Source organism: Microtus ochrogaster, unplaced genomic scaffold (assembly GCF_000317375.1).
Source record: "Microtus ochrogaster isolate Prairie Vole_2 unplaced genomic scaffold, MicOch1.0 UNK23, whole genome shotgun sequence".
NCBI lineage: Eukaryota > Metazoa > Chordata > Mammalia > Rodentia > Cricetidae > Microtus > Microtus ochrogaster.
Genome location: NW_004949121.1, coordinates 4,467,540 through 4,476,369, shown reverse-complemented (window position 1 = coordinate 4,476,369; position 8,830 = coordinate 4,467,540). Strand labels below are relative to the sequence as shown.

The 8,830-nt window shown below is 39.1% G+C and overlaps 1 protein-coding gene across 6 annotated transcripts in view; it reads left to right on the top strand.

Annotated features, from left to right (window-relative positions):
• The window catches only part of Psd3 (pleckstrin and Sec7 domain containing 3), a 457,750-nt gene that overhangs the window by 265,127 nt on the left and 183,793 nt on the right, over positions 1 to 8,830 (top strand). The gene's annotated exons all lie outside the window — the stretch shown is intronic.

Sequence of the window (8,830 nt, the reverse complement as noted above, 5' to 3'; positions counted from 1 at the left end):
TGGTAGACCAGGCTGGCCTCGAACTCACAGAGATCCGCCTGCCTCTGCCTCCCGAGTGCTGGGATTACAGGCGTGCGCCACCACCTCCCGGCTTTTTCCCAGCATCTTATTTATACTTGTTTCTGAGTGTCCTTGTTTGTAGTTTTGAGCACATCAATGACTTGCTCAATAATCCCTTTTATTTTTATCCAGTGTTTCATTATCTACAAAATGTATACGTAATTAAATTCCTATAAATATAAACTTTTAAATTACAGTATTAAGTAATAAGCATGCTAAAACTGCTTGGAATGTGGAAGTACAATTGGCATTTTTGTTTTATGGGAAATGCTATAAAGATGTAACATATGACAATAAATTTGATCATGTCTGTTTGGACTAGGTTTCAGATAAAATCTACTGGCTAAAACTAACTAGTTCTCATATATTTGGTACATACTAAGGATTCATCTCCCCTCCCCCAGCAATATTATTGCCTGATCTAAAGAAAGGTGTGGGGGGGACAGGAGAATTGGTAGGACTGGTATTCTTGTGGTAATGGTGGGGGTTGGGGGAGCTGGCTTCCAATGAAGAGTGAGCTGATACAAACACCAAATCCACAAATCCATAACTAGGAAATCTCAAGAAATTTGCACCTCAGATATCTGTTTAAACTCAAAACATGATTAAGAGTCTGTGGCTCGGAAGTTACTGTTAGACTAATTTGTGATAGAATATACTGTTGAACATTGTTTTTTGAGATTTTCAATAGCAACTTTCCCAACATTGCTCTGTGCTCTTCAGCAAAGGAGAGGATCCACACACCAGGTGTTTCGGGTAGAAGACAGAGAGTATGATTCCTAAGAGGAGTTTCTGCTGTCTTCATTGGTTCCCAGACAGATTTCTTGTCCTTGGGGCAGAGTGTCATCCTTGTGGTCTGAGTCTAACAGGAAGCATGACCTTACTTGTGTTTGATGTTAAGATTAAAGAATTAAACACAGGTCAAAACCTGGTGAATATGCCAGATTGGTAGGGAAAAGAGAATTAAGTGTGCATTTGTAACAGATTAACCTTAAAATATAGTAAGAGTGCCTTCACAACAGTGAATTTCTTCTGCAGCAAGTAAAATGAATTCTTGGGTTGGCTCTGTGAGAATTTAAATGGTAGATAAGTATTTGGTTTACTTCGAGTACCGGAAGATAACTCTAAAGTTTTTCTTTAAGACAACACTTTTTAATTTTCTTTTGTTGTTTTTCTTTCATTCTTGAAAATTAATACATGTATATAATAAAATATCATATTCATACCCAATTTCCCACCTCCAACTTCTCCTGTATCTTCCCCAACACGTCCCCCTTCCAACCTTATGTTATCTTTGTTTGTTGTTGTTGGAAACCCACCAAATCCAATTGATGCTGCGCATATGTACATGGGGTGTGGATCACGCACCAGAGCATTGGAAAACCTTCAGAAAGCAATGATTCCCCTCTCCCCAGCAGTTCTACACGTAAAGGCTTAAAAACCCTCCATGAAACTGATGAACTGTTTGTAGTTAATGTCCTTGGGAGTGTCTGTGTCTGTAATTATTGTAACTAGTCTTTGGCTTACCTCCCTTTCTCCTGGCTTCCCATTGTCTTCCTGTCTGTGCTGCCCTGTATCCTTGGTGGCCTCTGCTATGGAGCATATCCCCAGTTATAAGACTAATAAAGGACTGGAGCTGTGAATGTAATTTCAGCCCATCTGATGTGATTGATCTCTTTTCCCTTCTGGCAGTGGTTCTCAACCTTCTTAATGCTGTGACTCTTAACTACAGTTCCGCATGTGTGGTGACGCCCAACTATGTATTGTGCTTTATAACTATAATTCTGCTACTTTATGAATCCTAATGTAATATCTGATATGTGACCTCCACTGCTGCCTTATGGTATTTTCTCTTGGTCCGAGTTCCCTACTAGGCTTTCATCTTGTAGAACTCCTCATCACTATTGAAAGTCTACGGAAGCAGAAGTAGGCTTTTGTCCAGAAATGAGCAGGGTTTCTACCTGAGTTGTTCAACAGTTATTATGTTTTTAACATATGGTCTGTTACCAAAAGGAGTGTGTATGGACTAGTCTGAGAATTAGCCTTCAGCTGTGGAATGCGTTTACAGAAAAATGTCATGGTTTGATTTTTATTTTTAATTTTCAAATGACCTTTAGAATGCAGTGCCGCTCACAGTCATGCTGGCAATGGTGTGGATTTTAATAGGAATGAGCTTGTATTTAAGTATGTAAAAGTTTAATTATGCACTAGTGAATTTCACCCAATTCTGTGACCTCTGAAAATGAAAACCTTTCCATTCCTCTATCTGCTCTTTCACTTCTGTGTTATTCATTTTTAATTCGGCCTGTCTGAGAACAGGTTCCCACGGAGAAAAGCTGTCAGGAGTGCTCACCTCCTGAGTCTGTGGGCTTAGTCAGTGGCCTTGGGTGGAGCCAACAGCTTCCTTCATCCATTGCTCTTCTCTGTGAGTTTTCACACGTGGATAAGGCATGTGAAATGAGCTTTAATTCAGTTTTGTCCTCCCTCCGTCCCTCCCTTCTGTGGAGAGAAAAAGAATAAGAGTGAAGAAAGTGATTGAAAGCTCACTAGACCTCTATGACGTAACTCATTTCCTCTACAACAGCCAACTTAGAAGTAAAATTAAATCTTCGTGCTCTCAAAATTAAAAAAAAGTGTTCTAATTAAGTACTGGCAGAATCTATTCTTAGGACATTTCTCCAACTTTGTCCTAGAATACATTTTTACTCTAAAAATGTTTGAAGACCCAAACAGAGGTGATTTTTTTGCATGTGTTTTAATATGTACAACATTATGAACTGAATCTAATGAAACTTTAGAGTCATTACTCAATCATTAAAACCCACTAAATAAACAGTGCACTTTTTACAATCATGAATTATACTTTATGATACAAGAAAAGCCAGTGGCTAGAGTAGCATTTACGTTTTTGTTAGCCTTTTTACTATTTGGACAATTGAGGACAAGTTGTAGAATTCTTCAGTGAATAGTTTAAGAGAATGCAAGTGAAAAAGTGACACTTTTCTTTCTTTCTTTCTTTCTTTCTTTCTTTCTTTCTTTCTTTCTTTCTTTCTTTCTTTCTTCTTGTTCTTCTCCTCCTCTTCCTTCTCCTTCTTTTGTATTTTGAGACAGGATTTCTTATGTCACAGTCCTGCAATCTGGAACTCACTTTGTAGACCAGGCTGCCCTTGAATTTACAGAGATCTGCCTGCCTATGCCTCCAAAGTTTGGAGTGCTGGTATTAAAGGTGTGTACCACTACGCATTGCCTGGCAAAGTAAATGCTTTTAGTATTAGTATAGAACAGATTTGAGCTTTTGGAAACCTGGAAGAGGACCCTAGAACTGAAAACTCTTTCATACAGTGCATAACGTCTTCTTACTACTCAGCGGCAGTATATTACAGGACAGGTGGATAAAACTCCCCAAGATTTCAGCTATCCTTAATGTTGGATTGTCAACCTCTTAAATCTGTGACTGGAATTTATAGAAGATACTTTCTCATATCGTGAGTCCCGCTTTCAAACATTCTTCTTGTTTGCTTTTGAGATTGTAATTACATTTTCTCTCTCACTTTCCTTCCTTCACTTCCTTCTCCTCCCACTTTCAAATCTGTAGCCTCTTTTTTAAGTTAATTGCTATTGTATGCATATTTATTTGTATATTCAAATATAACCTGTTGAGTCAATGTAATATTACTTGCCTACTACTGATCTGATAGGGGAAATGGAAAGGTGGCTCTTTCGTAGTGGGGGAGGTAAATACAGAAGGAGCTGAGAAGAGGGTAAAGGAGAATAGCAGCATTTAAGTGATCTAATGGGGAAACTGAAAAGGGGGAACCCCTTAGGGAGGGAGAGAAGGGTAAATACAGGAGGAGGGAGGGGGTAAAAACAATATGAATGGCTGAAAAAGGCACAAGGAATCTTACTATTAACTATTATCTTTAAAAAGTGCACATAATTTATCTATATCTCCATATCTCTCTCTCTATCTATCTATCTATCTATCTATCTATCTATCTATCTATCTATCTATCTATCTATCTATCATCTATCTATCTATTGTTTTAATGAAGTTTTCTCAACTGGGCTGACAGAACTAGCTCTTAAAAGTCAGAAACCACCTAACGAAAACCCCAACACCAGACCTGAGAAGCCCTCTCTTGAGTTGTTGGCCAGGATTGTTGAAGAGACTGCTTTGAACATTTACAGAGGATTCTGCTTAGCCCACCAATGGTGCATTTGAAAAGATGGACACCTGAGGGCAGCATAACACAATTAGACTTCCTTGGTAGAGGCGAACAAAAGAAAAGCAAACCCAAGGTTAGCTGTGCTGCTTAACTGAGGTCTGAGGTCAGTACCAAATCAGTGATACACTGTTTCATCACTGGTGGAATTGTCTTGGCTGGGGAAATACCGGCTGAGCTCTGTTATCTCAAGACTTCTGAAGCTAAATTTTACTCACAGACAGAGAATCGTTAGTTTCTCCCAAAGCATGAGACAATGCCTTACAGCTGGATCTCATGGAAGCATTTCTTCAACTGAGGCTCCTGCCTCTGATAACTCTGGCTTGTGTCAAGTTGACAGAAAACCAGCCTGTACAGATGGACAAAATATCAATCACAGGCAGAAATCTATCTGGGTTTTGTTTTGTTTCTTTGCTCTGTGCACATGTGTGTCTGAATAAAGTTTTACTGGAATATATCCATGCCTACTTGTAAAAATCTTTACAGAGTGGTGAGTGTTGAGCAGTTGTTACAGAGAGCTTATGGTCTGCAAAGCCTGAATATTAACAATCTGATCCTTTACAGAAATTTATAGCATTTGTCTGTTTAAGACTTCTTTAAGGGCGAAAGAGATGACTGTTTAAGAACACATGATATTCTTACAGAAAACTGGAGGTCAAAGCCCCAGTTCCTGTATAGCAGCTGACAACCATCTGTAACTCCATGTCCATGGCATCTAGGGCCCCCACACAAAAAAATTTCTTCCTTTTTCTCACACACACACATGAATAAATCCTTATTAAAAGTTTACATTCAAACTACTTCAGTTTGGATTTCTCTTCCCTCCACAAAATTAGGTGAGGTTTAGAATGTTCTCTTAAAGTTTGAACTAGGACTGTTCTAAAATATTTAAAATCATTTATTTGGAAAAGAAAGAATCCCCCTCAAAAAGACATTCACTGTGTCTTTAAAAGATATCTAGAGAAAAGACTCTTTTCTATTAAAATAAATGTATTTTAGCGGCAGAAGCAATGGCTCAGCTGATGAGAGGGCTTCCTTCCTGTGCTTCCAGAGGGCCTGAGTTCAGACTCCAGCTCATAACCACCTACAGCTTCATGTGCGGGCTAGTTTGCTATCAGCTGTCACAGTAAAGTCATCGGTGAGGAGGGAGCCTCAATAAAGAAAATGCCTACATAAGATTAGGTAGTAGCCAAGGCAGTAGGGCATATTCTTAATTAGTGATTGATGGGGGAGGGTCCAGCCTGTGGTGGGTGGTGCCATCCCTATGACCTGGGGTCTGTAAGAAAGCAGGCTGAGCAAGCCATGAAGAGCTAGCCAGTAAGCTACTCCAACTTGTTTCCATGATTAACAATGATGGGAAAGTGTAAGCCGAATAAACCCTTTTCTCTCAAACTTGCCCTTGGTCATTGTGTTTCATCACAACAGTTGAAACCTTAAGACACTCTGGCTCCAGGGATCCAATGCCATCTTCTGGTCTCCCTGGTGCCTGGACACCCAATACACAGAGACACATTCACACACACAGAGACAGACAGACAGACAGACAGACACACACACACACACACACACACACACACAAATAAAATCTGTGTGCTGAGTGATAGTGGCATGCACCTTTAATTCCAGAATTTGGGAGGCAGAGGCAGGCAGATCAGTGTGAGTTGGAAGTCACCCTGGTCTACAGAGCTAGTTTCAGGACAGCTAGGACTGTTACACAGAGAAACTGTGTCTCAAAAACAAACAAACAAACAAAACAAAAACCCAAAATAAATAAAATTCTTAAAAATATTTTAAGCAGCCATATAATTGGTGCAGAGGATAATCTTCGATTTGTTTGGTAAGCCATTAATAAGGAAGTCTGATTTTTCTTCTTTAATTCACTTTCTCCTAAAGATAGCATCTTGATCACCTAAACATTTAGGGTTTTGGCCTGTATAATATCTGAAAGTTTCAAACAAAATTCATTATTTCTGTGGTATTTCCTGTTTGTGTACTTTAACTTTCTAGGTTTGGATTAAAGTCTTTCTTGTCTCCAAGGGAGTCATTTGTGTTAGCATTGCAGATTTGAGAAGAAATCCATCTTTATGATGAGTCAGGATGCCTTTTCAATTTTTTTTTCTTTACTGACCTCATGAAAAGGAACTCAGGTAGTTGATCAACCCCTGTTTTAGAGAGGCCTAACCTTCTTTAATCAACTCGGGAAAAGAATGAATGGAATATCATGATGTATGAGCATCTTTGCTATACAAAGACTTCTTAAGCTACAAAATCAGTAACTAGAGGTAGTTTTACCCAGTGGACAGTATTTGCTTGAATGATACTTAAAAGTTCATGTGACTTTATATAACAAAGTAAAGAAAATATGGGAACCAGAAGGAAGGTTTCCTGATGAAGTGTACTTTAGCTTTACTTTCCATTAAAAATTTTATGAAACTTTGTTGAAGGGAGAATGTCTAAATATGTGCCAGTCAGAATTATAATGGACTGGCTTGAGCCTTTACGTTAGCCTCCAATTCTTTCTTAGAAGAATTAACAGTAAGCCAGAGAAAGACAAGAAGGGGCAGTGATAACAAGCTTCAGTTCATCAGATATTCAAGAGATGGTTGGGCATCTTTGACACAGAAAAAGCCATGTGTCTTTCTTATCTTTTTTCTCTGTTGGTAAGAGAAATTGACACACAATGTCAATTATGATTACACTGTGCTTCTATACAGTGTGATCCAAGGCATGGCCATCCCTCCACACTAGCAGAGAATTGATTGTAGCATCTTGGTACTCTAGTCCCTTATAGAAATAATAACATTTTCATTTTTCTAAACATTTATTCCCTTATGACTCAAATTGCCTTTTGATGGATTATAAGATTTAATATAATTCTCCCTAAATACTTTTTCCATTGAAGTTTATTTGATTCTGATGAGGAAGATATCTGAACTTGAAGGTGTGTGCCGGTCATTCCCAACTGCGTGTTTCAGTGTCCATAGGCATGTCCAGGGGTATCTTTATTACCATGGTGGAAATAATGTAGTCATCACTACAGTATACCAGGGGTGCTACTAAGTGAACAATCTAAATAAATATGGATTTAGAACGAAGTATTTTTTTAAACCCAAAAGACTCCACAGACTTTACTGCTGTTTTGAAGTATTAAACCAGAGTTTCCTAAAATGGTGGCACTTCCACTACAGTAGAAGTTCAGTGTACAGTAGTTCAGTGTACTGAGAAAGCATTCTTGATATAGTAATTTCATTTGTTGTTACTTGAAGCAGGGTATCCTGTGGCCCAGGGTAGCCAGGAACTACCAATATGGCTGAGGATAGCCTCGAACCACTGATTCTCTTGTCTACTCCTCATCCTACATGCTGGGATTACAAGCTTACGTTGTCATGGGTACCAGCCGTCTTTAAAGATTTTATTCCTGAGTCTCCTTAGAGAATGCTTAAAACATTATAGTACCTCCAGAATGGGGGAGGGAGGACCCCAGGAACTCTTCTTCACTATAACTTTAGTAACACAGAGAGAGATAGTCACCATTTTTAGGACTTTGGAAATTAACCCCAGCTTGTAGCAGTCTGCAGTGTATTCAAGGGAAAACAAATGAAAACACCACTGTGCAAACAACCATTGTGCAGTGTTATTTCTCGTCATGTTACATCCCTTGTGTTTAGCTCTGTGAGAATCAGCCTTCAATACCAACTGCCTTGCAAATCACAGTGCTTGAGAAACCGGAGATGAATATCCACTGGTGCCCGAATGTGCAGTCATCCAGAGCTCATTTCCAGAGGATTGTCAATGAATTGTCTAGCCGCTCCCTCCTGGGATTTGTCTTTCTTTGCCCTGGCTCTGCACTTACTCGGTACAAATTGCCTGTGGCAGCTGTTGAATATTGTTGCCTCAGATGGTGACAAGTGATGACAAACACCATCTCAAAATATAGAGAAGGGAAACTTAGAGAATGTGGTTCACAAATAGAGCTTTGGTAAGTTCTGAGGTGTCTTTGGTCATTTAGGAAACCATACATGAATACCCAAGAAAGAAAGACCTAGAAGTATATAGGTTTGCAGATACTGCATAGGTAGGAAGTCCAGGGGAACATGGGATGCCTGCTGGAGCATTAAAAGCAATGTCCTGGAGCCATTGCAAACTCTGTTTTTGTTCATGTGGCTTCTGAGTCACTGCTCATTTGGCTCAGTGGCCCGCTGATGACTGGACTGAGATATCTTTAAATATCAGAGATTTGTTCAGGAAAAACTACTGAACATCTCAATGATAGGAAGTACAAGAGAATTGGAAGGACTTGAAGGATTGCCAAACAGTTTTAAATCTTTAGCTTTCAGCAAATAATATAGGACCGACAAAGAAATAGTATGTGTCATACATAGCAAGAGAGTATTCCCTGTTTTCCTTCCCACTTCCCAAACAGTAGAAGACTGAGGCATCTACTTCTCACAGCAAAGTAGACTTGAAGATAGTATTCTTTTACTAGAGACAAAGTATACTTGAAGATAGTATTCTTTTACTAGAGACAAAGTAGACTTGAAGATAGT